The 27,804-nt window shown below is 49.2% G+C and overlaps 6 non-coding genes across 6 annotated transcripts; all 6 read right to left on the bottom strand.

The window, feature by feature from the left end:
• Nucleotides 1-6,169: 6,169 nt before the first annotated feature.
• Nucleotides 6,170-6,242, bottom strand: Trnaa-cgc (transfer RNA alanine (anticodon CGC)). Its single transcript has one exon. It is a non-coding gene; the product is annotated as a tRNA-Ala (tRNA).
• Nucleotides 6,243-9,327: 3,085 nt separating this feature from the next.
• On the bottom strand, nt 9,328-9,400 carry Trnaa-cgc (transfer RNA alanine (anticodon CGC)). The gene has a single exon. It is a non-coding gene; the product is annotated as a tRNA-Ala (tRNA).
• An 8,333-nt stretch (nt 9,401-17,733) lies between these two features.
• Nucleotides 17,734-17,806, bottom strand: Trnat-agu (transfer RNA threonine (anticodon AGU)). Its single transcript has one exon. It is a non-coding gene; the product is annotated as a tRNA-Thr (tRNA).
• Nucleotides 17,807-18,249: 443 nt separating this feature from the next.
• On the bottom strand, nt 18,250-18,322 carry Trnaa-cgc (transfer RNA alanine (anticodon CGC)). Its single transcript has one exon. It is a non-coding gene; the product is annotated as a tRNA-Ala (tRNA).
• Nucleotides 18,323-22,498: 4,176 nt separating this feature from the next.
• Trnat-agu (transfer RNA threonine (anticodon AGU)) lies at nt 22,499-22,571 on the bottom strand. Its single transcript has one exon. It is a non-coding gene; the product is annotated as a tRNA-Thr (tRNA).
• A 437-nt stretch (nt 22,572-23,008) lies between these two features.
• Trnaa-cgc (transfer RNA alanine (anticodon CGC)) lies at nt 23,009-23,081 on the bottom strand. Its single transcript has one exon. It is a non-coding gene; the product is annotated as a tRNA-Ala (tRNA).
• Nucleotides 23,082-27,804: the final 4,723 nt, after the last annotated feature.

The raw sequence follows: 27,804 nt of genomic DNA, 5'->3' as shown, positions 1-27,804 counted from the left end.
AGCAGAGTACAAAGGCGCGGACACGTTCATATACACAAAAGTTCCAAGTAGTTACGATGCTCTGGTATTACAAATGCAAATTCCGTCTGTTTTTAACGTCTTAAATTGAAAGAGACGTCACAAATTGCTGCGTTTTAACTCCTTGTCGACAATCATACAGCACCTGAGGGAACAAACACATCTCGAGCCCCATTGTGCACTTCATTATTCATGCCAACTCAGTGCCTCGCTCTTTACCACTGTGTACCAATCTTGTCGTCCAACTGCAAAACACTGGGCCACAACAAGTTTCCGCGTCTCCATTGCACAGCGCATACTACGAAACGCTCCCCAAACTTGGCACTTACCCACGCAGCCAACTTTTCCGACTTTCCACGACGCTCACGCTAGTGACAGCATTATTTATAGTTAGACGTCGCGCCAAAGCGAATGAGCACATTTTGCCTACGGCTTAGGCCGCCCTCCTAGAGTGGCTGCTCGGTGTCTGCAGGCAGCGAGGGTCTGCTAGCTTCCTGTGTTCGCACCTATGTCACCTGTGCTTGCTTGTCAGAGACAGACTATCGCAAAACATACAACTCACTCCATGAATTGATTGCTACGGCATCTGTTATCAGCAGTCACAACTAGCAACACCAGTAGCAGCCGACTGCACGCAAAGAATAGGAATGTGCAGTGGGATTTACGTGAACTCGGCGCAAGGCAGATCTTTCCGACATAGGCTTGAGAATCTTACGGGAACACTTGTACTGTTTCTAAATTAAGTGTAGGCTTGGGAGGAGGGTGCTTCCCGCGCACTAATAACAGCACGCTTGTCAATGGTGAATGCTAATCATTCGCTTGTATCTTCCTAGGCACATCTGCAGGCTGAGAATTATTCCACTTGCATGGCAAGGTGCGCATGTAGGTGTGTTAAAAACTCTGGAGGCACTGGGTATTGATCCCAGTACCTCTCGCATACTAAGCGAGCGCTCTATCATCTGAGCTACGACCGCCCCCCCCTAAAACTGATGGTGCTACATACAGCCATATAGACGACACAGACCCTTGCACTCCCATTATTCAGCAGACGAACACTACTCTCTATGTATCCGTTAGGGTGTCTTTCAGGTATCGTGCATTCTGTATCGAATCGTAGTTGGCCACAATGAAAATGGCACGTATAACGTTGAAAATAGAGTTCGGACACCGCTCTGAGTAAGACGAACGTGTTGTCCACCCTCTCGACTTCAATGAGGTTAGGCCGTGATACCTAAGACAGATCTGCACTCGATGACACCTCGATAACAGCCGGTCCCCACACTTACATCTTGCTCTTCTTACGTCAGTATACATCATATCAGTCTGTGACGCTGGCTTTGCAACATCTTGCGTGCCTTTAGGTTCGCCGCGACCAACACTTACCATGCACTGACCACAAAAAATGGAGACGCCGCCGCTTGAACCCTGCACCTTTCACATGCGAAGCGAACGCTCTACCAACTGAGCTACGCCACATGCACGACCAAACTGCGCTATTCCCCATTCATTGCGACTCTGATGCGCACGGACACGATGGTTGGTTGGTTTGTAGCGGTGAAGGGAGCAGAGTACAAAGGCGCGGACACGTTCATATACACAAAAGTTCCAAGTAGTTTCGATGCTCTGGTATTACAAATGCAAATTCCGTCTGTTTTTAACGTCTTAAATTGAAAGAGCCGTCACAAATTGCTCCGTTTTCACTCCTTGTCGACAATCATACAGCACCTGAGGTAACAAACACATCTCGAGCCCCATTGTGCACTCCATTATTCATGCCAACTCAGTGCCTCGCTCTTTACTACTGTGTACCTATCTTGTCGTCCAACTGCAAAACACTGGGCCACAACAAGTTTCCGCGTCTCCATTGCACAGCGCATACTACGAAACGCTCCCCAAACTTGGCACTTACCCACGCAGCCAACTTTTCCGACTTTCCACGACGCTCACGCTAGTGACAGCATTATTTATAGTTAGACGTCGCGCCAAAGCGAATGAGCACATTTCGCCTACGGCTTAGGCCGCCCTCCTAGTGTGGCTGCTCGGTGTCTGCAGGCAGCGAGGGTCTGCTAGCTTCCTGTGTTCGCACCTATGTCACCTGTGCTTGCTTGTCAGAGACAGACTATCGCAAAACATACAACTCACTCCATGAATTGATTGCTACGGCATCTGTTATCAGCAGTCACAACTAGCAACACCAGTAGCAGCCGACTGCACGCAAAGAATAGGAATGTGCAGTGGGATTTACGTGAACTTGGCGCAAGGCAGACCTTTCCGACATAGGCTTGAGAATCTTACGGGAACACTTGTACTGTTTCTAAATTAAGTGTAGGCTTGGGAGGAGGGTGCTTCCCGCGCACTAATAACAGCACGCTTGTCAATGGTGAATGCTAATCATTCGCTTGTATCTTCCTAGGCACATCTGCAGGCTGAGAATTATTCCACTTGCATGGCAAGGTGCGCATGTAGGTGTGTTAAAAACTCTGGAGGCACTGGGTATTGATCCCAGTACCTCTCGCATACTAAGCGAGCGCTCTATCATCTGAGCTACGACCGCCCCCCCTAAGACTAATGGTGCTACATACAGCCATATAGACGACACAGACCCTTGCACTCCCATTATTCAGCAGACGAACACTACTCTCTATGTATCCGTTAGGGTGTCTTTCAGGTATCGTGCATTCTGTATCGAATCGTAGTTGGCCACAATGAAAGTGGCACGTATAACGTTGAAAATAGAGTTCGGACACCGCTCTGAGTAAGACGAACGTGTTGTCCACCCTCTAGACTTCAATGAGGTTAGGCCGTGATACCTAAGACAGATCTGCACTCGATGACACCTCGATAACAGCCGGTCCCCACACTTACATCTTGCTCTTCTTACGTCAGTATACATCATATCAGTCTGTGACGCTGGCTTTGCAACATCTTGCGTGCCTTTAGGTTCGCCGCGACCAACACTTACCATGCACTGACCACAAAAAATGGAGACGCCGCCGTTTGAACCCTGCACCTTTCACATGCGAAGCGAACGCTCTACCAACTGAGCTACGCCACATGCACGACCAAACTGCGCTATTCCCCATTCATTGCGACTCTGATGCGCACGGACACGATGGTTGGTTGGTTTGTAGCGGTGAAGGGAGCAGAGTACAAAGGCGCGGACACGTTCATATACACAAAAGTTCCAAGTAGTTTCGATGCTCTGGTATTACAAATGCAAATTCCGTCTGTTTTTAACGTCTTAAATTGAAAGAGCCGTCACAAATTGCTCCGTTTTCACTCCTTGTCGACAATCATACAGCACCTGAGGTAACAAACACATCTCGAGCCCCATTGTGCACTCCATTATTCATGCCAACTCAGTGCCTCGCTCTTTACTACTGTGTACCTATCTTGTCGTCCAACTGCAAAACACTGGGCCACAACAAGTTTCCGCGTCTCCATTGCACAGCGCATACTACGAAACGCTCCCCAAACTTGGCACTTACCCACGCAGCCGACTTTTCCGACTTTCCACGACGCTCACGCTAGTGACAGCATTATTTATAGTTAGACGTCGCGCCAAAGCGAATGAGCACATTTCGCCTACGGCTTAGGCCGCCCTCCTAGTGTGGCTGCTCGGTGTCTGCAGGCAGCGAGGGTCTGCTAGCTTCCTGTGTTCGCACCTATGTCACCTGTGCTTGCTTGTCAGAGACAGACTATCGCAAAACATACAACTCACTCCATGAATTGATTGCTACGGCATCTGTTATCAGCAGTCACAACTAGCAACACCAGTAGCAGCCGACTGCACGCAAAGAATAGGAATGTGCAGTGGGATTTACGTGAACTCGGCGCAAGGCAGATCTTTCCGACATAGGCTTGAGAATCTTACGGGAACACTTGTACTGTTTCTAAATTAAGTGTAGGCTTGGGAGGAGGGTGCTTCCCGCGCACTAATAACAGCACGCTTGTCAATGGTGAATGCTAATCATTCGCTTGTATCTTCCTAGGCACATCTGCAGGCTGAGAATTATTCCACTTGCATGGCAAGGTGCGCATGTAGGTGTGTTAAAAACTCTGGAGGCACTGGGTATTGATCCCAGTACCTCTCGCATACTAAGCGAGCGCTCTATCATCTGAGCTACGACCGCCCCCCCTAAGACTAATGGTGCTACATACAGCCATATAGACGACACAGACCCTTGCACTCCCATTATTCAGCAGACAAACACTACTCTCTATGTATCCGTTAGGGTGTCTTTCAGGTATCGTGCATTCTGTATCGAATCGTAGTTGGCCACAATGAAAGTGGCACGTATAACGTTGAAAATAGAGTTCGGACACCGCTCTGAGTAAGACGAACGTGTTGTCCACCCTCTAGACTTCAATGAGGTTAGGCCGTGATACCTAAGACAGATCTGCACTCGATGACACCTCGATAACAGCCGGTCCCCACACTTACATCTTGCTCTTCTTACGTCAGTATACATCATATCAGTCTGTGACGCTGGCTTTGCAACATCTTGCGTGCCTTTAGGTTCGCCGCGACCAACACTTACCATGCACTGACCACAAAAAATGGAGACGCCGCCGCTTGAACCCTGCACCTTTCACATGCGAAGCGAACGCTCTACCAACTGAGCTACGCCACATGCACGACCAAACTGCGCTATTCCCCATTCATTGCGACTCTGATGCGCACGGACACGATGGTTGGTTGGTTTGTAGCGGTGAAGGGAGCAGAGTACAAAGGCGCGGACATGTTCATATACACAAAAGTTCCAAGTAGTTTCGATGCTCTGGTATTACAAATGCAAATTCCGTCTGTTTTTAACGTCTTAAATTGAAAGAGCCGTCACAAATTGCTCCGTTTTCACTCCTTGTCGACAATCATACAGCACCTGAGGTAACAAACACATCTCGAGCCCCATTGTGCACTCCATTATTCATGCCAACTCAGTGCCTCGCTCTTTACTACTGTGTACCAATCTTGTCGTCCAACTGCAAAACACTGGGCCACAACAAGTTTCCGCGTCTCCATTGCACAGCGCATACTACGAAACGCTCCCCAAACTTGGCACTTACCCACGCAGCCGACTTTTCCGACTTTCCACGACGCTCACGCAACGCTCACGCTAGTGACAGCATTATTTATAGTTAGACGTCGCGCCAAAGCGAATGAGCACATTTCGCCTACGGCTTAGGCCGCCCTCCTAGTGTGGCTGCTCGGTGTCTGCAGGCAGCGAGGGTCTGCTAGCTTCCTGTGTTCGCACCTATGTCACCTGTGCTTGCTTGTCAGAGACAGACTATCGCAAAACATACAACTCACTCCATGAATTGATTGCTACGGCATCTGTTATCAGCAGTCACAACTAGCAACACCAGTAGCAGCCGACTGCACGCAAAGAATAGGAATGTGCAGTGGGATTTACGTGAACTCGGCGCAAGGCAGATCTTTCCGACATAGGCTTGAGAATCTTACGGGAACACTTGTACTGTTTCTAAATTAAGTGTAGGCTTGGGAGGAGGGTGCTTCCCGCGCACTAATAACAGCACGCTTGTCAATGGTGAATGCTAATCATTCGCTTGTATCTTCCTAGACACATCTGCTGGCTGTGAATTATTCCACTTGCATGGCAAGGTGCGCATGTAGGTGTGTTAAAAACTCTGGAGGCACTGGGTATTGATCCCAGTACCTCTCGCATACTAAGCGAGCGCTCTATCATCTGAGCTACGACCGCCCCCCCTAAGACTTATGGTGCTACATACAGCCATATAGACGACACAGACCCTTGCACTCCCATTATTCAGCAGACGAACACTACTCTCTATGTATCCGTTAGGGTGTCTTTCAGGTATCGTGCATTCTGTATCGAATCGTAGTTGGCCACAATGAAAGTGGCACGTATAACGTTGAAAATAGAGTTCGGACACCGCTCTGAGTAAGACGAACGTGTTGTCCACCCTCTAGACTTCAATGAGGTTAAGCCGTGATACCTAAGACAGATCTGCACTCGATGACACCTCGATAACAGCCGGTCCCCACACTTACATCTTGCTCTCCTTACATCAGTATACATCATATCAGTCTGTGACGCTGGCTTTGCAACATCTTGCGTGTCTTTAGGTTCGCCGCGACCAACACTTACCATGCACTGACCACAAAAAATTGAGGCGCCGCGGCTTGAACCCTGCACCTTTCACATGCGAAGCGAACGCTCTACCAACTGAGCTACGCCCCAGGCACGACCAAACTGCGCTATTCCCCATTCTTCGCGACTCGGATGCGCACGGACACGATGGTTGGTTGGTTTGTAGCGGTGAAGGGAGCAGAGTACAAAGGCGCGGACACGTTCATATACACAAAAGTTCCAAGTAGTTACGATGCTCTGGTATTACAAATGCAAATTCCGTCTGTTTTTAACGTCTTAAATTGAAAGAGCCGTCACAAATTGCTCCGTTTTAACTCCTTGTCGACAATCATACAGCACCTGAGGGAACAAACACATCTCGAGCCCCATTGTGCACTTCATTATTCATGCCAACTCAGTGCCTCGCTCTTTACCACTGTGTACCAATCTTGTCGTCCAACTGCAAAACACTGGGCCACAACAAGTTTCCGCGTCTCCATTGCACTGCGCATACTACAAAACGCTCCCCAAACTTGGCTCTCACCCACGCAGCCGACTTTTCCGACTTCACGCAACGCTCACGCTAGTGACAGCATTATTTATAGTTCGACGTCGCGCCAAAGCGAATGAGCACATTTCGCCTACGGCTTAGGCCGCCCTCCTAGAGCGGCTGCTCGGTGTCTGCAGGCAGCGAGGGTCTGCGAGCTTCCTGTGTTCGCACCTATGTCACCTGTGCTTGCTTGTCAGAGACAGACTATCGCAAAACATACAACTCACTCCATGAATTGATTGCTACGGCATCTGTTATCAGCAGTCACAACTAGCAACACCAGTAGCAGCCGACTGCACGCAAAGAATAGGAATGTGCAGTGGGATTTACGTGAACTCGGCGCAAGGCAGATCTTTCCGACATAGGCTTGAGAATCTTACGGGAACACTTGTACTGTTTCTAAATTAAGTGTAGGCTTGGGAGGAGGGTGCTTCCCGCGCACTAATAACAGCACGCTTGTCAATGGTGAATGCTAATCATTCGCTTGTATCTTCCTAGGCACATCTGCAGGCTGAGAATTATTCCACTTGCATGGCAAGGTGCGCATGTAGGTGTGTTAAAAACTCTGGAGGCACTGGGTATTGATCCCAGTACCTCTCGCATACTAAGCGAGCGCTTTATCATCTGAGCTACGACCGCCCCCCCTAAGACTAATGGTGCTACATACAGCCATATAGACGACACAGACCCTTGCACTCCCATTATTCAGCAGACGAACACTACTCTCTATGTATCCGTTAGGGTGTCTTTCAGGTATCGTGCATTCTGTATCGAATCGTAGTTGGCCACAATGAAAGTGGCACGTATAACGTTGAAAATAGAGTTCGGACACCGCTCTGAGTAAGACGAACGTGTTGTCCACCCTCTAGACTTCAATGAGGTTAGGCCGTGATACCTAAGACAGATCTGCACTCGATGACACCTCGATAACAGCCGGTCCCCACACTTACATCTTGCTCTTCTTACGTCAGTATACATCATGTCAGTCTGTGACGCTGGCTTTGCAACATCTTGCGTGCCTTTAGGTTCGCCGCGACCAACACTTACCATGCACTGACCACAAAAAATGGAGACGCCGCCGCTTGAACACTGCACCTTTCACATGCGAAGCGAACGCTCTACCAACTGAGCTACGCCACATGCACGACCAAACTGCGCTATTCCCCATTCATTGCGACTCTGATGCGCACGGACACGATGGTTGGTTGGTTTGTAGCGGTGAAGGGAGCAGAGTACAAAGGCGCGGACATGTTCATATACACAAAAGTTCCAAGTAGTTTCGATGCTCTGGTATTACAAATGCAAATTCCGTCTGTTTTTAACGTCTTAAATTGAAAGAGCCGTCACAAATTGCTCCGTTTTCACTCCTTGTCGACAATCATACAGCACCTGAGGTAACAAACACATCTCGAGCCCCATTGTGCACTCCATTATTCATGCCAACTCAGTGCCTCGCTCTTTACTACTGTGTACCAATCTTGTCGTCCAACTGCAAAACACTGGGCCACAACAAGTTTCCGCGTCTCCATTGCACAGCGCATACTACGAAACGCTCCCCAAACTTGGCACTTACCCACGCAGCCGACTTTTCCGACTTTCCACGACGCTCACGCTAGTGACAGCATTATTTATAGTTAGACGTCGCGCCAAAGCGAATGAGCACATTTCGCCTACGGCTTAGGCCGCCCTCCTAGTGTGGCTGCTCGGTGTCTGCAGGCAGCGAGGGTCTGCTAGCTTCCTGTGTTCGCACCTATGTCACTTGTGCTTGCTTGTCAGAGACAGACTATCGCAAAACATACAACTCACTCCATGAATTGATTGCTACGGCATCTGTTATCAGCAGTCACAACTAGCAACACCAGTAGCAGCCGACTGCACGCAAAGAATAGGAATGTGCAGTGGGATTTACGTGAACTCGGCGCAAGGCAGATCTTTCCGACATAGGCTTGAGAATCTTACGGGAACACTTGTACTGTTTCTAAATTAAGTGTAGGCTTGGGAGGAGGGTGCTTCCCGCGCACTAATAACAGCACGCTTGTCAATGGTGAATGCTAATCATTCGCTTGTATCTTCCTAGGCACATCTGCAGGCTGAGAATTATTCCACTTGCATGGCAAGGTGCGCATGTAGGTGTGTTAAAAACTCTGGAGGCACTGGGTATTGATCCCAGTACCTCTCGCATACTAAGCGAGCGCTCTATCATCTGAGCTACGACCGCCCCCCCTAAGACTAATGGTGCTACATACAGCCATATAGACGACACAGACCCTTGCACTCCCATTATTCAGCAGACGAACACTACTCTCTATGTATCCGTTAGGGTGTCTTTCAGGTATCGTGCATTCTGTATCGAATCGTAGTTGGCCACAATGAAAGTGGCACGTATAACGTTGAAAATAGAGTTCGGACACCGCTCTGAGTAAGACGAACGTGTTGTCCACCCTCTAGACTTCAATGAGGTTAGGCCGTGATACCTAAGACAGATCTGCACTCGATGACACCTCGATAACAGCCCGTCCCCACACTTACATCTTGCTCTCCTTACATCAGTATACATCATATCAGTCTGTGACGCTGGCTTTGCAACATCTTGCGTGCCTTTAGGTTCGCCGCGACCAACACTTACCATGCACTGACCACAAAAAATTGAGGCGCCGCGGCTTGAACCCTGCACCTTTCACATGCGAAGCGAACGCTCTACCAACTGAGCTACGCCCCAGGCACGGCCAAACTGCGCTATTCCCCATTCTTCGCGACTCTGATGCGCACGGACACGATGGTTGGTTGGTTTGTAGTGGTGAAGGGAGCAGAGTACAAAGGCGCGGACACGTTCATATACACAAAAGTTCCAAGTAGTTACGATGCTCTGGTATTACAAATGCAAATTCCGTCTGTTTTTAACGTCTTAAATTGAAAGAGCCGTCACAAATTGCTCCGTTTTAACTTCTTGTCGACAATCATACAGCACCTGAGGGAACAAACACATCTCGAGCCCCATTGTGCACTTCATTATTCATGCCAACTCAGTGCCTCGCTCTTTACCACTGTGTACCAATCTTGTCGTCCAACTGCAAAACACTGGGCCACAACAAGTTTCCGCGTCTCCATTGCACTGCGCATACTACAAAACGCTCCCCAAACTTGGCTCTCACCCACGCAGCCGACTTTTCCGACTTTCCACGACGCTCACGCTAGTGACAGCATTATTTATAGTTCGACGTCGCGCCAAAGCGAATGAGCACATTTCGCCCACGGCTTAGGCCGCCCTCCTAGAGTGGCTGCTCGGTGTCTGCAGGCAGCGAGGGTCTGCTAGATTCCTGTGTTCGCACCTATGTCACCTTTGCTTGCTTGTCAGAGACAGACTATCGCAAAACATACAACTCACTCCATGAATTGATTGCTACGGCATCTGTTATCAGCAGTCACAACTAGCAACACCAGTAGCAGCCGACTGCACGCAAAGAATAGGAATGTGCAGTGGGATTTACGTGAACTCGGCGCAAGGCAGATCTTTCCGACATAGGCTTGAGAATCTTACGGGAACACTTGTACTGTTTCTAAATAAAGTGTAGGCGTGGGGGAAGGGTGCTTCCCGCGCACTAATAACAGCACGCTTGCCAATTGTGGATGCTAATCATTCGCTTGTATCTTCCTAGACACATCTGCAGGCTGAGAATTATTCCACTTGCATGGCAAGGTGCGCATGTAGGTGTGTTAAAAATTCTGGAGGCACTGGGTATTGATCCCAGATCTTCTCGCATAGTAAGCCAGCGCTCTACCATCTGAGCTATGCCCGCCCCCCACCAAGACTAATGGTGCTACATACAGCCATATAGACGACACAGACCCTTGCACTCCCATTATTCAGCAAACAAACACTACTCTCTATGTATCCGTTAGGGTGTACTTCAGGTTTCTTGCATTCTGTATCGAATCGTAGTTGGCCACAATGAAAGTGGCACGTATAACGTTGAAAATAGAGTTCGGACACCGCTCTGAGTAAGACGAACGTGTTGTCCACGCTCTAGACTTCAATGAGGTTAAGCCGTGATACCTAAGACAGATCTGCACTCGATGACACCTCGATAACAGCCGGTCCCCACACTTACATCTTGCTCTCCTTACGTCAGTATACATCATATCAGTCTGTGACGCTGGCTTTGCAACATCTTGCGTGCCTTTAGGTTCGCCGCGACCAACACTTACAATGCACTGACCACAAAAAATTGAGGCGCCGCGGCTTGAACTCTGCACCTTTCACGTGCGAAGCGAACGCTCTACCAACTGAAATACGCCCCATTCACGACCAAACTGCGCTAATCCCCATTCTTCGCGACTCTGATGCGCACGGACACGATGGTTGGTTGGTTTGTAGCGGTGAAGGGAGCAGAGTACAAAGGCGCGGACACGTTCATATACACAAAAGTTCCAAGTAGTTACGATGCTCTGGTATTACAAATGCAAATTCCGTCTGTTTTTAACGTCTTAAATTGAAAGAGCCGTCACAAATTGCTCCGTTTTAACTCCTTGTCGACAATCATACAGCACCTGAGGTAACAAACCCATCTCGAGCCCCATTGTGCACTTCATTATTCATGCCAACTCAGTGCCTCGCTCTTTACCACTGTGTACCAATCTTGTCGTCCAACTGCAAAACACTGGGCCACAACAAGTTTCCGCGTCTCCATTGCACTGCGCATACTACAAAACGCTCCCCAACCTTGGCTCTCACCCACGCAGCCGACTTTTCCGACTTTCCACGACGCTCACGCAACGATCACGCTAGTGACAGCATTATTTATAGTTCGACGTCGCGCCAAAGCGAATGAGCACATTTCGCCTACGGCTTAGGCCGCCCTCCTAGAGTGGCTGCTCGGTGTCTGCAGGCAGCGAGGGTCTGCTAGCTTCCTGTGTTCGCATCTATGTAACCTGTGCTTGCTTGTCAGAGACAGACTATCGCAAAACATACAACTCACTCCATGAATTGATTGCTACGGCATCTGTTATCAGCAGTCACAACTAGCAACACCAGTAGCAGCCGACTGCACGCAAAGAATAGGAATGTGCAGTGGGATTTACGTGAACTCGGCGCAAGGCAGATCTTTCCGACATAGGCTTGAGAATCTTACGGGAACACTTGTACTGTTTCTAAATTAAGTGTAGGCGTGGGATGAGGGTGCTTCCCGCGCACTAATAACAGCACGCTTGCCAATTGTGGATGCTAATCATTCGCTTGTATCTTCCTAGACACATCTGCTGGCTGTGAATTATTCCACTTGCATGGCAAGGTGCGCATGTAGGTGTGTTAAAAATTCTGGAGGCACTATGTATTGATCCCAGTACTTCTCGCATACTAAGCGAGCGCTCTACCATCTGAGCTATGCCCGCCCCCCACGAAGACTAATGGTGCTACATACAGCCATATAGACGACACAGACCCTTGCACTCCCATTATTCAGCAGACAAACACTACTCTCTATGTATCCGTTAGGGTGTCTTTCAGGTTTCGTGCATTCTGTATCGAATCGTAGTTGGCCACAATGAAAGTGGCACGTATAACGTTGAAAATAGAGTTCGGACACCGCTCTGAGTAAGACGAACGTGTTGTCCACCCTCTAGACTTCAATGAGGTTAAGCCGTAATACCTAAGACAGATCTGCACTCGATGGCACCTCGATAACAGCCGGTCCCCACACTTACATCTTGCTCTCCTTACGTCAGTATACATCATATCAGTCTGTGACGCTGGCTTTGCAACATCTTGCGTGCCTTTAGGTTCGCCGCGACCAACACTTACCATGCACTGACCACAAAAAATGGAGACGCCGCCGCTTGAACCCTGCACCTTTCACATGCGAAGCGAACGCTCTACCAACTGAGCTGCGCCACATGCACGACCAAACTGCGCTATTCCCCATTCTTTGCGACTCTGATGCGCACGGACACGATGGTTGGTTGGTTTGTAGCGGTGAAGGGAGCAGAGTACAAAGGCGCGGACACGTTCATATACACAAAAGTTCCAAGTAGTTTCGATGCTCTGGTATTACAAATGCAAATTCCGTCTGTTTTTAACGTCTTAAATTGAAAGAGCCGTCACAAATTGCTCCGTTTTCACTCCTTGTCGACAATCATACAGCACCTGAGGTAACAAACACATCTCGAGCCCCATTGTGCACTCCATTATTCATGCCAACTCAGTGCCCCGCTCTTTACTACTGTGTACTAATCTTGTCGTCCAACTGCAAAACACTGGGCCACAACAAGTTTCCGCGTCTCCATTGCACTGCGCATACTACAAAACGCTCCCCAATCTTGGCACTCACCCACGCAGCCGACTTTTCCGACTTTCCACGACGTTCACGCTAGTGACAGCATTATTTATAGTTCGACGTCGCGCCAAAGCGAATGAGCACATTTCGCCTACGGCTTAGGCCGCCCTCCTAGAGTGGCTGCTCGGTGTCTGCAGGCAGCGAGGGTCTGCTAGCTTCCTGTGTTCGCATCTATGTAACCTGTGCTTGCTTGTCAGAGACAGACTATCGCAAAACATACAACTCACTCCATGAATTGATTGCTACGGCATCTGTTATCAGCAGTCACAACTAGCAACACCAGTAGCAGCCGACTGCACGCAAAGAATAGGAATGTGCAGTGGGATTTACGTGAACTCGGCGCAAGGCAGATCTTTCCGACATAGGCTTGAGAATCTTACGGGAACACTTGTACTGTTTCTAAATAAAGTGTAGGCGTGGGAGGAGGGTGCTTCCCGCGCACTAATAACAGCACCCTTGCCAATTGTGGATGCTAATCATTTGCTTGTATCTTCCTAGACACATCTGCAGGCTGAGAATTATTCCACTTGCATGGCAAGGTGCGCATGTAGGTGTGTTAAAAATTCTGGAGGCACTGGGTATTGATCCCAGTACCTCTCGCATACTAAGCGAGCGCTCTACTATCTGAGCTACGCCCGCCCCCCACGAAGACTAATGGTGCTACATACAGCCAAATAGACGACACAGACCCTTGCACTCCCATTATTCAGCAAACAAACACTACTCTCTATGTATCCGTTAGGGTGTACTTCAGGTTTCGTGCATTCTGTATCGAATCGTAGTTGGCCACAATGAAAGTGGCACGTATAACGTTGAAAATAGAGTTCGGACACCGCTCTGAGTAAGACGAACGTGTTGTCCACCCTCTAGACTTCAATGAGGTTAAGCCGTGATACCTAAGACAGATCTGCACTCGATGAAACCTCGATAACAGCCGGTCCCCACACTTACATCTTGCTCTCCTTACGTCAGTATACATCATATCAGTCTGTGACGCTGGCTTTGCAACATCTTGCGTGCCTTTAGGTTCGCCGCGACCAACACTTACAATGCACTGACCACAAAAAATTGAGGCGCCGCGGCTTGAACTCTGCACCTTTCACATGCGAAGCGAACGCTCTACCAACTGAGCTGCGCCACATGCACGACCAAACTGCGCTACTCCCCATTCTTTGCGACTCTGATGCGCACGGACACGATGGTTGGTTGGTTTGTAGCGGTGAAGGGAGCAGAGTACAAAGGCGCGGACACGTTCATATACACAAAAGTTCCAAGTAGTTTCGATGCTCTGGTATTACAAATGCAAATTCCGTCTGTTTTTAACGTCTTAAATTGAAAGAGCCGTCACAAATTGCTCCGTTTTCACTCCTTGTCGACAATCATACAGCACCTCAGGTAACAAACACATCTCGAGCCCCATTGTGCACTCCATTATTCATGCCAACTCAGTGCCCCGCTCTTTACTACTGTGTACTAATCTTGTCGTCCAACTGTAAAACACTGGGCCACAACAAGTTTCCGCGTCTCCATTGCACTGCGCATACTACAAAACGCTCCCCAATCTTGGCACTCACCCACGCAGCCGACTTTTCCGCTCTACCATCTGAGCTACGCCCGCCCCCCACGAAGACTAATGGTGCTACATACAGCCAAATAGACGACACAGACCCTTGCACTCCCATTATTCAGCAAAGAAACACTACTCTCTATGTATCCGTTAGGGTGTACTTCAGGTTTCGTGCATTCTGTATCGAATCGTAGTTGGCCACACTGAAAGTGGCACGTATAACGTTGAAAATAGAGTTCGGACACCGCTCTGAGTAAGACGAACGTGTTGTCCACCCTCTAGACTTCAATGAGGTTAAGCCGTGATACCTAAGACAGATCTGCACTCGATGAAACCTCGATAACAGCCGGTCCCCACACTTACATCTTGCTCTCCTTACGTCAGTATACATCATATCAGTCTGTGACGCTGGCTTTGCAACATCTTGCGTGCCTTTAGGTTCGCCGCGACCAACACTTACAATGCACTGACCACAAAAAATTGAGGCGCCGCGGCTTGTACTCTGCACGTTTCACATGCGAAACGAACGCTCTACCAACTGAGCTGCGCCACATGCACGACCAAACTGCGCTATTCCCCATTCTTTGCGACTCTGATGCGCACGGACACGATGGTTGGTTGGTTTGTAGCGGTGAAGGGAGCAGAGTACAAAGGCGCGGACACGTTCATATACACAAAAGTTCCAAGTAGTTTCGATGCTCTGGTATTACAAATGCAAATTCCGTCTGTTTTTAACGTCTTAAATTGAAAGAGCCGTCACAAATTGCTCCGTTTTCACTCCTTGTCGACAATCATACAGCACCTGAGGTAACAAACACATCTCGAGCCCCATTGTGCACTCCATTATTCATGCCAACTCAGTGCCTCGCTCTTTACCACTGTGTACCAATCTTGTCGTCCAACTGCAAAACACTGGGCCACAACAAGTTTCCGCGTCTCCATTGCTCTGCGCATACCACAAAACGCTCCCCAAACTTGGCTCTCACCCACGCAGCCGACTTTTCCGACTTTCCACGACGCTCACGCAACGCTCACGCTAGTGACAGCATTATTTATAGTTCGACGTCGCGCCAAAGCGAATGAGCACATTTCGCCTACGGCTTAGGCCGCCCTCCTAGAGTGTCTGCTCGGTGTCTGCAGGCAGCGAGGGTCTGCTAGCTTCCTGTGTTCGCATCTATGTAACCTGTGCTTGCTTGTCAGAGACAGACTATCGCAAAACATACAACTCACTCCATGAATTGATTGCTACGGCATCTGTTATCAGCAGTCACAACTAGCAACACAAGTAGCAGCCGACTGCACGCAAAGAATAGGAATGTGCAGTGGGATTTACGTGAACTCGGCGCAAAGCAGATCTTTCCGACATAGGCTTGAGAATCTTACGGGAACACTTGTACTGTTTCTAAATAAAGTGTAGGCGTGGGAGGAGGGTGCTTCCCGCGCACTAATAACAGCACGCTTGCCAATTGTGGATGCTAATAAATCGCTTGTATCTTCCTAGAGACATCTGCAGGCTGAGAATTATTCCACTTGCATGGCAAGGTGCGCATGTAGGTGTGTTAAAAATTCTGGAGGCACTGGGTATTGATGCCAGTACCTCTCGCATACTAAGCGAGCGCGCTACCATCTGAGCTACGCCCGCCCCCCCCCCCCCCCCAAGACTAATGGTGCTACATACAGCCAAATAGACGACACAGACCCTTGCACTCCCATTATTCAGCAGACAAACACTACTCTCTATGTATCCGTTAGGGTGTACTTCAGGTTTCGTGCATTTTGTATCGAATCGTAGTTGGCCACAATGAAAGTGGAAAGTATAACGTTGAAAATAGAGTTCGGACACCGCTCTGAGTAAGACGAACGTGTTGTCCACCCTCTAGACTTCAATGAGGTTAAGCCGTGATACCTAAGACAGATCTGCACTCGATGACACCTCGATAACAGCCGGTCCCCACACTTACATCTTGCTCTCCTTACGTCAGTATACATCATATCAGTCTGTGACGCTGGCTTTGCAACATCTTGCGTGCCTTTAGGTTCGCCGCGACCAACACTTACAATGCACTGACCACAAAAAATTGAGGCGCCGCGGCTTGAACCCTGCACCTTTCACATGCGAAGCGAACGCTCTACCAACTGAGCTTCGCCCCAGGCACGACGAAACTGCGCTATTCCCCATTCTTCGCGACTCTGATGCGCACGGACACGATGGTTGGTTGGTTTGTAGCGGTGAAGGGAGCAGAGTACAAAGGCGCGGAAACGTTCATATACACAAAAGTTCCAAGTAGTTTCGATGCTCTGGTATTACAAATGCAAATTCCGTCTGTTTTTAACGTCTTAAATTGAAAGAGCCGTCACAAATTGCTCCGTTTTCACTCCTTGTCGACAATCATTCAGCACCTGAGGTAACAAACACATCTCGAGCCCCATTGTGCACTCCATTATTCATGCCAACTCAGTGCCCCGCTCTTTACTACTGTGTACTAATCTTGTCGTCCAACTGCAAAACACTGGGCCACAACAAGTTTCCGCGTCTCCATTGCACTGCGCATACTACAAAACGCTCCCCAAACTTGGCACTCACCCACGCAGCCGACCTTTCCGACTTTCTGCGACGCTCACGCTAGTGACAGCATTATTTATAGTTCGACGTCGCGCCAAAGCGAATGAGCACATTTCGCCTACGGCTTAGGCCGCCCTGCTAGTGTGGCTGCTCGGTGTCTGCAGGCAGCGACGGTCTGCTAGCTTCCTGTGTTCGCACCTATGTCACCTGTGCTTGCTTGTCAGAGACAGACTATCGCAAAACATACAACTCACTCCATGAATTGATTGCTACGGCATCTGTTATCAGCAGTCACAACTAGCAACACCAGTAGCAGCCGACTGCACGCAAAGAATAGGAATGTGCAGTGGGATTTACGTGAACTCGGCGCAAGGCAGATATTTCCGACATAGGCTTGAGAATCTTACGGGAACACTTGTACTGTTTCTAAATAAAGCGTAGGCGTGGGAGGAGGGTGCTTCCCGCGCACTAATAACAGCACGCTTGCCAATTGTGGATGCTAATCATTCGCTTGTATCTTCCTAGACACATGTGCAGGCTGAGAATTATTCCACTTGCATGGCAAGGTGCGCATGTAGGTGTGTTTAAAATTCTGGAGGCACTGGGTATTGATCCCAGTACCTCTCGCATACTAAGCGAGCGCTCTACCATCTGAGCTACGCCCCCCCCCCCCCCACCCCAACTGCCGAAGACTAATGGTGCTACATACAGCCATATAGACGACACAGACCCTTGCACTCCCATTATTCAGCAGACAAACACTACTCTCTATGTATCCGTTAGGGTGTACTTCAGGTTTCGTGCATTCTGTATCGAATCGTAGTTGGCCACAATGAAAGTGGCACGTATAACGTTGAAAATAGAGTTCGGTCACCGCTCTGAGTAAGACGAACGTGTTGTCCACCCTCTAGACTTCAATGAGGTTAAGCCGTGATACCTAAGACAGATCTGCACTCGATGACACCTCGATAACAGCCGGTCCCCACACTTACATCTTGCTCTCCTTACGTCAGTATACATCATATCAGTCTGTGACGCTGGCTTTGCAACATCTTGCGTGCCTTTAGGTTCGCCGCGACCAACACTTACAATGCACTGACCACAAAAAATTGAGGCGCCGCGGCTTGAACCCTGCACCTTTCACATGCGAAGCGAACGCTCTACCAACTGAGCTACGCCCCAGGCACGACCAAACTGCGCTATTCCCCATTCTTCGCGACTCTGATGCGCACGGACACGATTATTGGTTGGTTTGTAGCGGTGAAGGGAGCAGAGTACAAAGGCGCGGACACGTTCATATACACAAACGTTCCAAGTAGTTTCGATGCTCTGGTATTACAAATGCAAATTCCGTCTGTTTTTAACGTCTTAAATTGAAAGAGCCGTCACAAATTGCTCCGTTTTCACTCCTTGTCCACAATCATACAGCACCTGAGGTAACAAACACATCTCGAGCCCCATTGTGCACTCCATTATTCATGCCAACTCAGTGCCCCGCTCTTTACTACTGTGTACTAATCTTGTCGTCCAACTGCAAAACACTGGGCCACAACAAGTTTCCGCGTCTCCATTGCACTGCGCATACTACAAAACGCTCCCCAAACTTGGCACTCACCCACGCAGCCGACCTTTCCGACTTTCTGCGACGCTCACGCTAGTGACAGCATTATTTATAGTTCGACGTCGCGCCAAAGCGAATGAGCACATTTCGCCTACGGCTTAGGCCGCCCTCCTAGTGTGGCTGCTCGGTGTCTGCAGGCAGCGACGGTCTGCTAGCTTCCTGTGTTCGCACCTATGTCACCTGTGCTTGCTTGTCAGAGACAGACTATCGCAAAACATACAACTCACTCCATGAATTGATTGCTACGGCATCTGTTATCAGCAGTCACAACTAGCAACACCAGTAGCAGCCGACTGCACGCAAAGAATAGGAATGTGCAGTGGGATTTACGTGAACTCGGCGCAAGGCAGATCTTTCCGACATAGGCTTGAGAATCTTACGGGAACACTTGTACTGTTTCTAAATAAAGTGTAGGCGTGGGGGAAGGGTGCTTCCCGCGCACTAATAACAGCACGCTTGCCAATTGTGGATGCTAATCATTCGCTTGTATCTTCCTAGACACATCTGCAGGCTGAGAATTATTCCACTTGCATGGCAAGGTGCGCATGTAGGCGTGTTAAAAATTCTGGAGGCACTGGGTATTGATCCCAGTACCTCTCGGATACTAAGCGAGCGCTCTACCATCTGAGCTACGCCTGCCCCCCACGAAAGCTAATGGTGCTACATACAGCCATATAGACGACACAGACCCTTGCACTCCCATTATTCAGCAGACAAACACTACTCTCTATGTATCCGTTAGGGTGTACTTCAGGTTTCGTGCATTCTGTATCGAATCGTAGTTGGCCACACTGAAAGTGGCACGTATAACGTCGAAAATAGAGTTCGGACACCGCTCTGAGTAAGACGAACTTGTTGTCCACCCTCTAGACTTCAATGAGGTTAAGCCGTGATACCTAAGACAGATCTGCACTCGATGACACCTCGATTACAGCCGGTCCCCACACTTACATCTTGCTCTCCTTACGTCAGTATACATCATATCAGGTTGTGACGCTGGCTTTGCAACATCTTGCGTGCCTTTAGGTTCGCCGCGACCAACACTTACAATGCACTGACCACAAAAAATTGAGGCGCCGCGGCTTGAACCCTGCACCTTTCTCATGCGAAGCGAACGCTCTACCAACTGAGCTACGCCCCAGGCACGACCAAACTGCGCTATTCCCCATTCTTTGCGACTCTGATGCGCACGGACACGATGGTTGGTTGGTTTGTAGCGGTGAAGGGAGCAGAGTACAAAGGCGCGGACACGTTCATATACACAAAAGTTCCAAGTAGTTTCGATGCTCTGGTATTACAAATGCAAATTCCGTCTGTTTTTAACGTCTTAAATTGAAAGAGCCGTCACAAATTGCTCCGTTTTCACTCCTTGTCGACAATCATACAGCACCTGAGGTAACAAACACATCTCGAGCCCCATTGTGCACTCCATTATTCATGCCAACTCAGTGCCTCGCTCTTTACTACTGTGTACTAATCTTGTCGTCCAACTGCGAAACACTGGGCCACAACAAGTTTCCGCGTCTCCATTGCACTGCGCATACTACAAAACGCTCCCCAAACTTGGCACTCACCCACGCAGCCGACTTTTCCGACTTTCCACGACGCTCACGCAATGCTCACGCTAGTGACAGCATTATTTATAGTTCGACGTCGCGCCAAAGCGAATGAGCACATTTCGCCTACGGCTTAGGCCGCCCTCCTAGAGTGGCTGCTCGGTGTCTGCAGGCAGCGAGGGTCTGCTAGCTTCCTGTGTTCGCATCTATGTAACCTGTGCTTGCTTGTCAGAGACAGACTATCGCAAAACATACAACTCACTCCATGAATTGATTGCTACGGCATCTGTTATCAGCAGTCACAACTAGCAACACAAGTAGCAGCCGACTGCACGCAAAGAATAGGAATGTGCAGTGGGATTTACGTGAACTCGGCGCAAAGCAGATCTTTCCGACATAGGCTTGAGAATCTTACGGGAACACTTGTACTGTTTCTAAATAAAGTGTAGGCGTGGGAGGAGGGTGCTTCCCGCGCACTAATAACAGCACGCTTGCCAATTGTGGATGCTAATCATTCGCTTGTATCTTCCTAGAGACATCTGCAGGCTGAGAATTATTCCACTTGCATGGCAAGGTGCGCATGTAGGTGTGTTAAAAATTCTGGAGGCACTGGGTATTGATGCCAGTACCTCTCGCATACTAAGCGAGCGCGCTACCATCTGAGCTACGCCCGCCCCCCACCATGACTAATGGTGCTACATACAGCCAAATAGACGACACAGACCCTTGCACTCCCATTATTCAGCAGACAAACACTACTCTCTATGTATCCGTTAGGGTGTACTTCAGGTTTCGTGCATTTTGTATCGAATCGTAGTTGGCCACAATGAAAGTGGCACGTATAACGTTGAAAATAGAGTTCGGACACCGCTCTGAGTAAGACGAACGTGTTGTCCACCCTCTAGACTTCAATGAGGTTAAGCCGTGATACCTAAGACAGATCTGCACTCGATGACACCTCGATAACAGCCGGTCCCCACACTTACATCTTGCTCTCCTTACGTCAGTATACATCATATCAGTCTGTGACGCTGGCTTTGCAACATCTTGCGTGCCTTTAGGTTCGCCGCGACCAACACTTACAATGCACTGACCACAAAAAATTGAGGCGCCGCGGCTTGAACCCTGCACCTTTCACATGCGAAGCGAACGCTCTACCAACTGAGCTTCGCCCCAGGCACGACGAAACTGCGCTATTCCCCATTCTTCGCGACTCTGATGCGCACGGACACGATGGTTGGTTGGTTTGTAGCGGTGAAGGGAGCAGAGTACAAAGGCGCGGAAACGTTCATATACACAAAAGTTCCAAGTAGTTTCGATGCTCTGGTATTACAAATGCAAATTCCGTCTGTTTTTAACGTCTTAAATTGAAAGAGCCGTCACAAATTGCTCCGTTTTCACTCCTTGTCGACAATCATTCAGCACCTGAGGTAACAAACACATCTCGAGCCCCATTGTGCACTCCATTATTCATGCCAACTCAGTGCCCCGCTCTTTACTACTGTGTACTAATCTTGTCGTCCAACTGCAAAACACTGGGCCACAACAAGTTTCCGCGTCTCCATTGCACTGCGCATACTACAAAACGCTCCCCAAACTTGGCACTCACCCACGCAGCCGACCTTTCCGACTTTCTGCGACGCTCACGCTAGTGACAGCATTATTTATAGTTCGACGTCGCGCCAAAGCGAATGAGCACATTTCGCCTACGGCTTAGGCCGCCCTCCTAGTGTGGCTGCTCGGTGTCTGCAGGCAGCGACGGTCTGCTAGCTTCCTGTGTTCGCACCTATGTCACCTGTGCTTGCTTGTCAGAGACAGACTATCGCAAAACATACAACTCACTCCATGAATTGATTGCTACGGCATCTGTTATCAGCAGTCACAACTAGCAACACCAGTAGCAGCCGACTGCACGCAAAGAATAGGAATGTGCAGTGGGATTTACGTGAACTCGGCGCAAGGCAGATATTTCCGACATAGGCTTGAGAATCTTACGGGAACACTTGTACTGTTTCTAAATAAAGTGTAGGCGTGGGAGGAGGGTGCTTCCCGCGCACTAATAACAGCACGCTTGCCAATTGTGGATGCTAATCATTCGCTTGTATCTTCCTAGACACATGTGCAGGCTGAGAATTATTCCACTTGCATGGCAAGGTGCGCATGTAGGTGTGTTTAAAATTCTGGAGGCACTGGGTATTGATCCCAGTACCTCTCGCATACTAAGCGAGCGCTCTACCATCTGAGCTACGCCCCCCCCACCCCAACTCCCGAAGACTAATGGTGCTACATACAGCCATATAGACGACACAGACCCTTGCACTCCCATTATTCAGCAGACAAACACTACTCTCTATGTATCCGTTAGGGTGTACTTCAGGTTTCGTGCATTCTGTATCGAATCGTAGTTGGCCACAATGAAAGTGGCACGTATAACGTTGAAAATAGAGTTCGGTCACCGCTCTGAGTAAGACGAACGTGTTGTCCACCCTCTAGACTTCAATGAGGTTAAGCCGTGATACCTAAGACAGATCTGCACTCAATGACACCTCGATAACAGCCGGTCCCCACACTTACATCTTGCTCTCCTTACGTCAGTATACATCATATCAGTCTGTGACGCTGGCTTTGCAACATCTTGCGTGCCTTTAGGTTCGCCGCGACCAACACTTACAATGCACTGACCACAAAAAATTGAGGCGCCGCGGCTTGAACCCTGCACCTTTCACATGCGAAGCGAACGCTCTACCAACTGAGCTACGCCCCAGGCACGACCAAACTGCGCTATTCCCCATTCTTCGCGACTCTGATGCGCACGGACACGATAATTGGTTGGTTTGTAGCGGTGAAGGGAGCAGAGTACAAAGGCGCGGACACGTTCATATACACAAACGTTCCAAGTAGTTTCGATGCTCTGGTATTACAAATGCAAATTCCGTCTGTTTTTAACGTCTTAAATTGAAAGAGCCGTCACAAATTGCTCCGTTTTCACTCCTTGTCCACAATCATACAGCACCTGAGGTAACAAACACATCTCGAGCCCCATTGTGCACTCCATTATTCATGCCAACTCAGTGCCCCGCTCTTTACTACTGTGTACTAATCTTGTCGTCCAACTGCAAAACACTGGGCCACAACAAGTTTCCGCGTCTCCATTGCACTGCGCATACTACAAAACGCTCCCCAAACTTGGCACTCACCCACGCAGCCGACCTTTCCGACTTTCTGCGACGCTCACGCTAGTGACAGCATTATTTATAGTTCGACGTCGCGCCAAAGCGAATGAGCACATTTCGCCTACGGCTTAGGCCGCCCTCCTAGTGTGGCTGCTCGGTGTCTGCAGGCAGCGACGGTCTGCTAGCTTCCTGTGTTCGCACCTATGTCACCTGTGCTTGCTTGTCAGAGACAGACTATCGCAAAACATACAACTCACTCCATGAATTGATTGCTACGGCATCTGTTATCAGCAGTCACAACTAGCAACACCAGTAGCAGCCGACTGCACGCAAAGAATAGGAATGTGCAGTGGGATTTACGTGAACTCGGCGCAAGGCAGATCTTTCCGACATAGGCTTGAGAATCTTACGGGAACACTTGTACTGTTTCTAAATAAAGTGTAGGCGTGGGGGAAGGGTGCTTCCCGCGCACTAATAACAGCACGCTTGCCAATTGTGGATGCTAATCATTCGCTTGTATCTTCCTAGACACATCTGCAGGCTGAGAATTATTCCACTTGCATGGCAAGGTGCGCATGTAGGCGTGTTAAAAATTCTGGAGGCACTGGGTATTGATCCCAGTTCCTCTCGGATACTAAGCGAGCGCTCTACCATCTGAGCTACGCCTGCCCCCCACGAAGGCTAATGGTGCTACATACAGCCATATAGACGACACAGACCCTTGCACTCCCATTATTCAGCAGACAAACACTACTCTCTATGTATCCGTTAGGGTGTACTTCAGGTTTCGTGCATTCTGTATCGAATCGTAGTTGGCCACACTGAAAGTGGCACGTATAACGTCGAAAATAGAGTTCGGACACCGCTCTGAGTAAGACGAACTTGTTGTCCACCCTCTAGACTTCAATGAGGTTAAGCCGTGATACCTAAGACAGATCTGCACTCGATGACACCTCGATTACAGCCGGTCCCCACACTTACATCTTGCTCTCCTTACGTCAGTATACATCATATCAGGTTGTGACGCTGGCTTTGCAACATCTTGCGTGCCTTTAGGTTCGCCGCGACCAACACTTACAATGCACTGACCACAAAAAATTGAGGCGCCGCGGCTTGAACCCTGCACCTTTCTCATGCGAAGCGAACGCTCTACCAACTGAGCTACGCCCCAGGCACGACCAAACTGCGCTATTCCCCATTCTTTGCGACTCTGATGCGCACGGACACGATGGTTGGTTGGGTTGTAGCGGTGAAGGGAGCAGAGTACAAAGGCGCGGACACGTTCATATACACAAAAGTTCCAAGTAGTTTCGATGCTCTGGTATTACAAATGCAAATTCCGTCTGTTTTTAACGTCTTAAATTGAAAGAGCCGTCACAAATTGCTCCGTTTTCACTCCTTGTCGACAATCATACAGCACCTGAGGTAACAAACACATCTCGAGCCCCATTGTGCACTCCATTATTCATGCCAACTCAGTGCCTCGCTCTTTACTACTGTGTACTAATCTTGTCGTCCAACTGCAAAACACTGGGCCACAACAAGTTTCCGCGTCTCCATTGCACTGCGCATACTACAAAACGCTCCCCAAACTTGGCACTCACCCACGCAGCCGACTTTTCCGACTTTCCACGACGCTCACGCAATGCTCACGCTAGTGACAGCATTATTTATAGTTCGACGTCGCGCCAAAGCGAATGAGCACATTTCGCCTACGGCTTAGGCCGCCCTCCTAGAGTGGCTGCTCGGTGTCTGCAGGCAGCGAGGGTCTGCTAGCTTCCTGTGTTCGCACCTATGTCACCTGTGCTTGCTTGTCAGAGACAGACTATCGCAAAACATACAACTCACTCCATGAATTGATTGCTACGGCATCTGTTATCAGCAGTCACAACTAGCAACACCAGTAGCAGCCGACTGCACGCAAAGAATAGGAATGCGCAGTGGGATTTACGTGAACTCGGCGCAAGGCAGATCTTTCCGACATAGGCTTGAGAATCTTACGGGAACACTTGTACTGTTTCTAAATAAAGTGGTGGCGTGGGAGGAGGGTGCTCCCCGCGTACTAATAACAGCACGCTTGCCAATTGTGGATGCTAATCATTCGCTTGTATCTTCTTAGACACATCTGCAGGCTGAGAATTATTCCACTTGCATGGCAAAGTGCGCATGTAGGTGTGTTAAAAGTTCTGGAGGCACTGGGTATTGATCCCAGTACCTCTCGCATACTAAGCGAGCGCTCTACCATCTGAGCTACGCCCGCCCCCCACGATGACTAATGGTGCTACATACAGCCATATAGAAGACACATACCCTTGCACTCCCATTATTCAGCAGACAAACACTACTCTCTATGTATCCGTTAGGGTGTCTTTCAGGTTTCGTGCATTCTGTATCGAATCGTAGTTGGCCACACTGAAAGTGGCACGTATAACGTCGAAAATAGAGTTCGGACACCGCTCTGAGTAAGACGAACGTGTTGTCCACCCTCTAGACTTCAATGAGGTTAAGCCGTGATACCTAAGACAGATCTGCACTCGATGACACCTCGATAACACCCGGTCCCCACATTTACATCTTGCTCTCCTTACGTCAGTATACATCATATCAGTCTGTGACGCTGGCTTTGCAACATCTTGCGTGCCTTTAGGTTCGCCGCGACCAACACTTACAATGGACTGCCCACAAAATATTGAGGCGCCGCGGCTTGAACTCTGCACCTTTCACATGCGAAGCGAACGCTCTACCAACTGAGCTACGCCCCAGGCGCGACCAAACTGCGCTATTCCCCATTCTTCGCGACTCTGATGCGCACGGACACGATGGTTGGTTGGTTTGTAGCGGTGAAGGGAGCAGAGTACAAAGGCGCGGACACGTTCATATACACAAAAGTTCCAAGTAGTTTCGATGCTCTGGTATTACAAATGCAAATTCCGTCTGTTTTTAACGTCTTAAATTGAAAGAGCCGTCACAAATTGCTCCGTTTTCACTCCTTGTCGACAATCATACAGCACCTGAGGTAACAAACACATCTCGAGCCCCATTGTGCACTCCATTATTCATGCCAACTCAGTGCCTCGCTCTTTACTACTGTGTACTAATCTTGTCGTCCAACTGCAAAACACTGGGCCACAACAAATTTCCGCGTCTCCATTGCACTGCGCATACTACAAAACGCTCCCCAAACTTGGCACTCACCCACGCAGCCGACTTTTCCGACTTTCCACGACGCTCACACAATGCTCACGCTAGTGACAGCATTATTTATAGTTCGACGTCGCGCCAAAGCGAATGAGCACATTTCGCCTACGGCTTAGGCCGCCCTCCTAGAGTGTCTGCTCGGTGTCTGCAGGCAGCGAGGGTCTGCTAGCTTCCTGTGTTCGCACCTATGTCACCTGTGCTTGCTTGTCAGAGACAGACTATCGCAAAACATACAACTCACTCCATGAATTGATTGCTACGGCATCTGTTATCAGCAGTCACAACTAGCAACACCAGTAGCAGCCGACTGCACGCAAAGAATAGGAATGTGCAGTGGGATTTACGTGAACTCGGCGCAAGGCAGATCTTTCCGACATAGGCTTGAGAATCTTACGGGAACACTTGTACTGTTTCTAAATAAAGTGTAGGCGTGGGGGAAGGGTGCTTCCCGCGCACTAATAACAGCACGCTTGCCAATTGTGGATGCTAATCATTCGCTTGTATCTTCCTAGACACATCTGCAGGCTGAGAATTATTCCACTTGCATGGCAAGGTGCGCATGTAGGCGTGTTAAAAATTCTGGAGGCACTGGGTATTGATCCCAGTTCCTCTCGGATACTAAGCGAGCGCTCTACCATCTGAGCTACGCCTGCCCCCCACGAAGGCTAATGGTGCTACATACAGCCATATAGACGACACAGACCCTTGCACTCCCATTATTCAGCAGACAAACACTACTCTCTATGTATCCGTTAGGGTGTACTTCAGGTTTCGTGCATTCTGTATCGAATCGTAGTTGGCCACACTGAAAGTGGCACGTATAACGTCGAAAATAGAGTTCGGACACCGCTCTGAGTAAGACGAACTTGTTGTCCACCCTCTAGACTTCAATGAGGTTAAGCCGTGATACCTAAGACAGATCTGCACTCGATGACACCTCGATTACAGCCGGTCCCCACACTTACATCTTGCTCTCCTTACGTCAGTATACATCATATCAGGTTGTGACGCTGGCTTTGCAACATCTTGCGTGCCTTTAGGTTCGCCGCGACCAACACTTACAATGCACTGACCACAAAAAATTGAGGCGCCGCGGCTTGAACCCTGCACCTTTCT

The sequence above is a fragment of the Schistocerca gregaria genome, chromosome 10 (genome assembly GCF_023897955.1).
Source record: "Schistocerca gregaria isolate iqSchGreg1 chromosome 10, iqSchGreg1.2, whole genome shotgun sequence".
Lineage (NCBI taxonomy): Eukaryota > Metazoa > Arthropoda > Insecta > Orthoptera > Acrididae > Schistocerca > Schistocerca gregaria.
This window is presented reverse-complemented; position numbering and strand designations above follow the sequence as displayed.